The following is a 9307-nucleotide window of genomic DNA, read 5'->3' as shown; positions in this document are numbered from 1 at the left end:
AGGGATTTGGTAATGCCTGCTGTGGGCACTGCAACCCATTTTTATCTTTCCGCACATTTCCTTCTCATGACCAGCGCTCCCTGTGAGTAATTTACCTGGGTAAACGTACTCCTGCACATACTCTAGAGGCTGACAGGCGATCATGAATTCTCGTTCCCTTGCCAGGCTATTGCTTTTTTCGACATCTGTCAAAATTCTGGTATATCACGCACTCTTCCAGGCACATATAAACTACTGCAGTCTAGTATGGTTAACAACTACTAAGACAAATAGGATGAAAATCCACATGTTACAAAAAAAGATAGTTCAATACATTGCAAACATTCCGTACTTATCACACACTGGCGTTGCATTTCAGACCTATAAGGTTATGGCCTCTCATCACATGTACAACTTTCGTATTCTTCGCCCGTTCTATTTTTCGGCCAGCTTCTTTCACGATTTAAGGCTAAACCCCATTAGCGCGATTTTGTGCGCGACAGCGACGAGCGACGGGTTCGCGCGACGGATCGGGCCGTCGCTTGAACAGATCGCTCGGTCTTGTCGCGCGATCGCTCGGTTTTGCAAATCTAGAATCCGTCGCTCGTCGCCCGGAAGTGCTATGAGCGACTAGCCAATAGCGCAAAGCCGGAACTGGACGTACATAACTCCAGCACTTCCGATTGTCGCACGGAACGAGCAAACAATTGAATTTTTATACGTGCAAGGATAAGAATCTACTGCAAGACTTTCAGAAATAGTTATGCTGCTTTTTACAGTAAAATACATCAACTTAAGTTAATAAAGCACGCGTCACGCTAGTTTCGGCGCCTATATTGCTGCCCTCATACCGGCAACACTGGGGAGACGTTGCTCGAAGTCATCGCTCGCATGGGGTGCAACTTGTAGGCGACGAGCGAACGCGACAGCCATCTCCATCGCGTCGCTTGTCGCTGTCGCGTGCAAGATCGCTTGCATGGGGTTTATACTTTACTTACACCCGCAGCATCAATAAATCCCGCACTAAGTAACATATGCACGCGAAACACGGACTTGTGGTTTACACCGCGTTTACGCACGAACTACAAGTTACAAACCCTTGAACATAATTTACCTAGTATCCTAAACAGGTACAAGCATACCATGGGCTTTACTTTGAAACAGCTTAAAGAATATTTTCGAAACATGTAGCCTTATAATACTGTTAACTATCAGGATGCAATGCAGACTGCACAAGTGGTTTTATTTTCGATCTCGACTAAACTTCGAACCTATATTATTGTTGGAAATGGATATGTTATACATTTTTACTGTTGGTATATATCTGTGAGCTGTTGAAGTCAAATCGGTTTATTTGTGTATTTACAATATATGCGTGTGTTAGTATATATGTGGGTATATGTGGAAGAATATGTGCATGTCACCTGTGTGTGTTATTAATGGCTATGTTTTATCATTAATCTGTTTCAACTCCTAAATGTAGCCACTGCTAAATGTTTCCAGGTTGCCTGGGCCCAGTCAAACTGTCAAAAAACAGCTTTTTGCCCAGGTATCCCTACCAGGAATGTGTATTTTTTTCTGAAAAATAAAACTGAAATGAAATGAACATTACCTTTCTCTTCTGCATATTAATCTTCAACCCTACTGTTACAGTTTCTCGGTTAAGGTCCTCAATAATTTGTTGCAATTCATCCCCAATGTTTTTGAACAGGACAATGTCATCTGCCAACCGAAGGTTGTTTAGACATTCGCCGTTGATCCTCATTCCTAAACCTTCTCAGCTTGCATACTTCCAAGCATGCAGTGAATAGCATTTGAAAGATTGCCTTCTTGCCAGACCCCTTTCTTGATAGGTAACTTTCTACTATTCTTGCGGAGAACCAAAGTAGCTGTGAAATCTTTGTAAATATTTCCCAAGATATTCACGTATGCCTGCTGTGCTGCTTGATTACGCAATGCCTCTATGACTACTGGTATCTCTACTAAATGAAATGTCTTTTTAAGGCGAAAGGCTTGAGTGGTTTAAGCCTTAAGCGATGTCTAGGCCAGTGAAGCAAATAACATCATCATCAGGATTGGCTTATACCGCCGTAAGCAACCAAAGATACAGTGGCTAAATATGAATGAAGAAACGAACAAAGAGAGAAAGACGGAAAGAAAGAGAGAACGAAAGAGAGAACGAAAGAACCTTTAGGTAGTGCATTAGGTGCTTGCATGTGTCGTTGAGGTGGTCGACCTACACCGCCATACGTTGAATTCGCACTGCGGCTTGTTATGTCTTACAAGAAGTGTAACCACTACGATCGTATAATTTAATGCGTTACCATATGTGCAGCATGCTTTCGCCTTCACGTGTTATAGGAGTGTAACATGCTGCCGAACTTTTCATAATCTATAAAAACCATATAGAGAGGTTTATTGTACACCGCAGATTTCTCAATTACCTGATTGATGACGTGGATGTGATCCATTGTACCCGACCTACTTACTCTCTTGGTTGCTTGAAGTGTCGCGCCCTGATCCTATTGGAAGTTACCTTGGTGAATTTGTTATACAATACATGAACGAAAGCTAATTCTTCAATTCTTTAACGTCTACCTTCTTGTGGATTAGTACTATGTTGGCTTTCTTCCAGCTCTCTGGTACACTTGAAATCGTGAGCCATTGCATATAAGGGGCCGCAAGCTTTTCAAGCATATCTCCTTCATCTTTGATTAAATCGATTGTATTTCCATCTTCTCCTGCTGCTTTTCCCCGAGTCATGTATTGCAAGACTCTTCTAACGTGATGACTAGTTATAGAAGGAGCGCTTGTATCCTGTTCATCACTACTTCCTATGAGTGTTGCGTGGATGCTCTGGGTACTGTACAAGTCAGTATGGAATTCTGCTGTTTTTAGCATATAATTGAAATTGTTGATGACAGTACCCTGCTTATCTTTCACTGCATACATCTTGCTCTGCCCTATGCCAAGTTTTCTTCTGATTTCATGCTGCGGCTACGTTTTACTGCTTCCCCAATCTTTCTCACGTAATAATATGGAATATCGCTCACTTTCTTCTTGTTTATCAGCTTTGACAGTTGAGCAAATTCTATCAGATTTCTTCATTTCAGAGACTTTCATGGTTTGTCCTTTATTAGATTCTCTATTACTTGGGAGAGCTTACCTCCCACTTTCAACTATACCTACATTTAATATCCCCATGCCTGAACAGCGGGGGGCTGTGCTGCTCAGCGCGTGCCCGGAGGACCAAGTCTGGGCAGTCCGGCTGGCCGATGACGCCGCCAAGACTCAAGGTCTGGCCGCCGCCTGAGGAAGGGGGGCTCCCTTGGAGTTAGTCTCCCTGCGCCCGCCCCCCTTGATCCCAGCAAGGACATTCAATGAAATTTTGTCTCTCTTACCTTCCACTTGAATTGCTGCTTCTGAAATGAGCCTAATTACGGTTTCATTCAATACCCGGATGTTATTTTCATCTTCCAGTTCTAAAGCTGCATATTTGTTCGCGAGAGCCAGCCTGAATTCGTCTGATTTGACCCTTACTGCGTCTAGGTTGGCCGCTTCTAGGCTAATTTTGCTCTTTCCCTCTTCAAACTGAGAGCAATCATCGATCTGACTAACCTGTGGTCGTTGCCCTTTACCCTGCACTACGCTGGCGACGGCAGATAGTACGAAATCTATTTTATTTCTTCTTTCTACAGTAGTGCTTTTCCAGGTCCACTTCCTGTTACTGCGCTTCATGAAGGAGGTGAGATTTGATCTCGAAGTTAAAAAAAAGAGAAAAAGCATATCTCAATCAATTTCCAGACTTTGTCCATTTCATCGTTTTGTCCTAAAAGCCCACAAAGCGAATGCAAGTACGAGTGACGCACTGTTGTTGCAGGGAATCAAGGCACCAAATAGTTACAAATCACTTTACCTGAAGACAGTGCAGCGACAGGCACAGTTCGATTCGTCTTCAAACAATTTATTTAAACAACAGCCACTATAAACAACTCCCCGTACAAGGGACAAATGAATCGCCATAATGCGAGAACCGAGTTCCGGCATCTCTGCCACACACACACACACACACACACACACACACACACACACGCACACACACACTGGTGCACTATTATCATCTGTGGAACGACAAGACATCCACACGCATACAGCACGGACAAACGATTCAATTTAAGGGCCGGAGTGTCAAGCTAAATGTATACATCAGTTGACAAAAAACTCGCTCACTTATTGTGAACGAGTGTGTGTGCGAAAACTACACTAGCACGGGCGTTCGTTTCCGACGCCAATGACAGCCCTTGTCAGGTCACTTACATCTCACTTGACACTTTGAAACTACTGAGTGTGACTATATTCACCCACTACATTCAAACGTGGCTAGGGAACGACAAACGACAAAAAGGAAATTAAATAGACTTCACAATACAAAGTGTAAGGGGGGATACTGACGGACGCAGAACGTATACGACATCATTTAGCGTTCGCTTGAGCCAGCAATATCGGCCATGACCTATCCTCCATGCGGTTTTATTATAAAGTTGTTCAAACCATACGGCAGTCGCCGTGCCAGTCAATCGCCAACCGAACATATCTTGCTGTGGCAACGTTACAGTCTAAAATTCTATCTGCGCACCACAACGCATAATTGTTCCGCCTTCGAGAAACGAACAAATTACCAAAAATTAGAAAATCGTATGGAACTATCCGAACTATCCGTATGAACCTATCCGGAAACTCTTTCTGGAAAATAGGGTTAGGCGACACTCCAAATCGTACGATTTACAGAGGTCATTGTTAGCGCTTAGGCTGTCGAAAATGGAATTTCGCACATTTTTCATGCTTTATTAACCTGCAATCGCGAAACCCGACAGAAATATGCAGGTTGTCCCACGGAACTTCAGCCAGGACTTCAAGAATGAAATGCACTTCCGACGCGAATCGAACCGATTGTGTAGTGTTGGCAATAGCCTAGAGTAATTCAGGCTATTTTTATTTTCACAATAACTAATTATTTCATTAGGTGTGCAATTGGTGAACGAGCAAGTGGTTACGGGAAGTCACAGGGCGCTATGCTGGTTGTAGGCATCTGGGCCACCAGCTCTTGAAGCCAACGCCGGTTGTAGGCATCCGGGCCACCAGCTCTTGAAGCCAACGCTGGTTGTAGGCATCTGGGCCACCAGCTCTTGACGCCAGCCTAACGGCGCAAATGCATGCTCATGGCGAGCGCGGCCGAAACGATAAAGCGGCGATAAAGCCACAGTCGGGCTGCTGCCGTGCTTGCTCACCCATTGCACGCTTGAACTCAGCACAATAAGAGTGCGCAAGCGCCCCATCGCGTTTTTTTTCCTAGTTCGTGGGCTTCTTTTTTTTGACATGCGAAAAAATTTATACGTGAGACGTATCACGTAGAAAACAATTTATGAAGTGGTTTCTGAATGTGCTCTACAACATGGCGTATCACACTTGCGGTCTTAAGCCATCTATCAAATAGTTAGGTAATTAAACGTAATTGAATAATCAGTTATGGCGAAAATAAAAATAAACGTAGCCTGACATAATCTAGGCTGTTGCCAACTCTATACATTCGGTTCATTTCGCATCCGAAGTGCATTTCATTTTTGAAGCCTTGGTTCAAGTAACGTGGGACAACCTGTATATAGGCGGCGAAAGGCAGACCGGTTCTCACAAGAACGAAGCGTTTATCTAGCTGGTGTGTCATTATGGACACACCAGACAATGTGGTGTAATACATAAGTATTACACCACATTGTCTAGTTATGCAATGACGGTGTTTTTAACCAACCAGAGAGGCGGTTGTAGCTCTCTGGGTCGATCACATCTGACAAGATGGCCAATTTGACAATATCCAGACTACCGCCCAAGAGACTGTCCCGCAGGAGATGTATGCTGTTGGACTGGCTTTGGACGCACAGGTCCGGCAAATGTCCTCTTGATGCGCGCGGGGAAACTTCTGAATGTGGAAGGGCAACAGCTGCATGTGCACAGATGGCTCCTAAAGCTGGTACGGATAGTCTCTTATGTCCCTGCATTTTATCCTGTCCACACATCTGCTTGGTTCTACCGTGACTGATCACATTTAGCCGTGATGACACCTTCCAAAAAGCTTTATTGTTAAAAGAAAGGTTGCTCTAGGCGACCGCCCACACCACTGTGACGCGCTTTGTTGACGAACCTTTGTGGAGTTTTAAAATGCCGCGAGTGTTTAGTGGACGGTGGGAGGGGCAGGAACAATGGAATGATGAGAAGACTCAAAATTGGTAGCATCGACGTATTTGCATGGCCTGTTTCATAATCCTAAGTGCGTGGCCACTATGAGCGGCATCACGCTGGTGTTTTTGGCGCCGAGCAAACTGACTAGGTTGTGCAAAAGCATCACAGGAGAGAAGAAAGGTGTGAGTAGTAGCTGCGGAAAAAAGCACACTACTTATTTTTTTTTCACAAGAAAGTGTGCATTATAGGTCGTGTACCTCTTTCATGCGGACTCTCCTACGTTGCCCAGACAGGCCGTTGCATCAATTATCGCATGCATGAGCATCGCAATTTGCTTCCTACCGGCACAGGAAGGAACTTGCCCTTGCATTGCAAAACTTGCGAATGCCGACCACTTTTTTATAGTGTTTCGATTGTGGGAAGAGAGTGCAGTAGACTGGAAAGAGAAATAAGCGAATCGTTCCACACCAGAAAGTTGGGCGCGCATATATGTGCGAGTAAACCTTCGGTCTATCTCACTGATAAGAAACTTCAATTTTTTAAGGTTACCACTCTAATCCAAGTGTTGTGGCCCTTATCGGGAGGGTCTTGTGGCTAGGTTTGTTCTTGTTGTTGATATTTGACTATAAACCTTGTTATTGTTGTTGGTTTTTTATGCATGCGTGGCGAAGATTTCTGAAATGTATTCTCAGTAAACTGCAATTGTAAGTCCAACGTTGTCCTGTGCGTTTCTTCTTCTTGTGCTTGCGTCTGTACTTGCTGGAACACCCTATACTATCGCCATGCACCAACTGGCCCAGCAAACCACACTAATAAATTTCGATCGTAGTTCATCCATTGCTCTGTGTCCCTTTTTTGTACTCGTTGCGTGTCCACACACTTGCAGCTCTTTACATTCACCAAACCCACCGCGGGGGCTTAGCGGTTATATGGTGTTGCGCTGCTAAGCACGAGGTCAGGGGATCAAATCCCGCACGCGGCGGCCGCACTTCGGTTGGCAAAATGCAAAAGCGACCATGTCCTATGCATTGGGGGCACGTTAAAAGGTCCCGTCGTGGTCAAAATTCTCTCCCCCACTCTGGCGTGCCTCACAATCGAATCTTGGTTTTGGCACGCGAAACACTGGAATTCTATTCACGCGTCAAACTAAAGCACTAAAATACTTGCGTTAGATCGTCCGTGTTGCGGCGCCGTCATGTTACGGTTTGTTACTCACTTCTCGTCAGTGTACCTGAGACAAGAAATGAAAGGGACCGGGAGAATTATATTTTATTAAGCGCCGCAAACATCACAGGTTATCTGGCCTTACACCGGTATCGCTTACTGGCCTAAACGTACATATAATCTCAGAAATTTTCCGCAAGCACGATTAAAACACCGGCGAAGAGCTCTTCCAACGGTGAGGTCTATTTGACATGCTACTAAGGAGTACGAATGTTTATTCGAACATTTTGCCATAGCGGTACAAGCGCGCATGCGGTCAAGACTCTGGAAGTGGCAACAAAATAATTGCAGAGAACAAAATTGAAAACAACGCGTGAACAATCTCGTTCTGTGACCGAATAATAGGGCAGCATATGTCCAACGTCAACAGCGCGCACCTGGTACAGATGACATTGAATCAAACAGGCGTGAATGAAGGACCAGCCTAGCTGTAGCAACATCAACCCACGAAACACCTTTGTTTGTTTTAAAGTGCCACATAAATAGCGCTAACGCACATGTCGGGTAGACTACTTGCTGTCGCGGCCGCTTCCAAGATTTAAATCAACTGTAGACTGTTGACAGTGGAAGCATGCTGCCTTGTTATCAGGTTCCAAAACGAGCTTGTGCCCCCGTTTTTTGCAAGTTTCTTTGTGTGCATTTTTTTTTTTGTAGCTGGTTTCAGAAAGCCTTGAGCGCATGCACGCTTTATCCTGCTGGGGCAAGAATTTCAATACACATTCACATTTGTTCAATTTAAATTAAATTCTGGGGTATCACATGCCAGAACTCCGATCTCCAATTATGAGGCACGTCGTATCGGGGTACTCCAGATTAATTTGGACCATCTGAAGTTCTGTAAAGTGCAACCAATGAACTGTATATGAGCGTTATTGCATTCGTCCCCCACCGGAACGCGGCCACGGCGACCGGGATCGAACCCACGACCACGACATTTCCATTGTTGGCAGCACTTGTTCCGCCTGTTTTTTCCTCCTTGGGCACAGATATTGCGCTTCATCGTTGTCAGATATATCTTCCAACGGTGTCCATGCTCCATATCCTTCAGGGCGAAACCGAACGACATTCAATGTACCTCGCACCATACGTTTAGTTATGAGCCACGTTTCGTATGCTTCTATATAACTTGCGAGCAGCAAATTCTCTAAATGCATATTTACTGCGTTGTAAAACAATGTTTCACTTAAGCTAACGTTCCGGCTAGCCAATGAGGAGCGTAATCATGCGAAAGAACACGACTAAATTGATTTGATTTTTATTTAGGAATGAGGTAATGCAACCATGTACCGCGCGTCGCTCCCGGTCAGAGCATCCTCTTCTCGGTCGTCTCGAATAGACTCGAGCAATTTAACATGCTTCGCGACTTCTAGCTATTCCAGTACAAGAGTACGGCGGCTCTAACTCTCTCTCCCCTCTCCCAATCGATGTACTCAGCCACTTTCCGCACACGTCTGCAGTGAGGAAAAATACTGTGGAACGGACTGCAACGCCGAGCCAAGTTAGAGCAGCATTAATTGGGTGGCTTTCAAAGACTAACGGTCGGCAAATACCTGGGTGGCTTGGGAAGATTCCCTATTGAATAGAAACTGAAAAAAAAAGAAACTCGAACCAAATTATTTTAGATTTCGCACTTGGTCATCGTTCTCAAGCCTTTCCGGTCCGACTACTAAAAAATTAAATTATGAGGTTATAGTGAAGGACTCCGGAAATTTGCACCACCTGGGGTTCTTTAACGTGCACCTAAATCTATGTACACGGGTGTTTTGGCATTTCGCCCCCATCGCAATGCGGCCGCCGTGGCCAGGATTCGATTCCTCGACCTCGTGCTTAGCAGCCCAACACTATTGCCACTAAGCAACGACGGAGGGTT

The sequence above is a fragment of the Dermacentor andersoni genome, chromosome 5 (assembly GCF_023375885.2).
Source record: "Dermacentor andersoni chromosome 5, qqDerAnde1_hic_scaffold, whole genome shotgun sequence".
In the NCBI taxonomy this organism is placed as follows: domain Eukaryota; kingdom Metazoa; phylum Arthropoda; class Arachnida; order Ixodida; family Ixodidae; genus Dermacentor; species Dermacentor andersoni.
Note: the sequence above shows the minus strand (reverse complement) of the source record.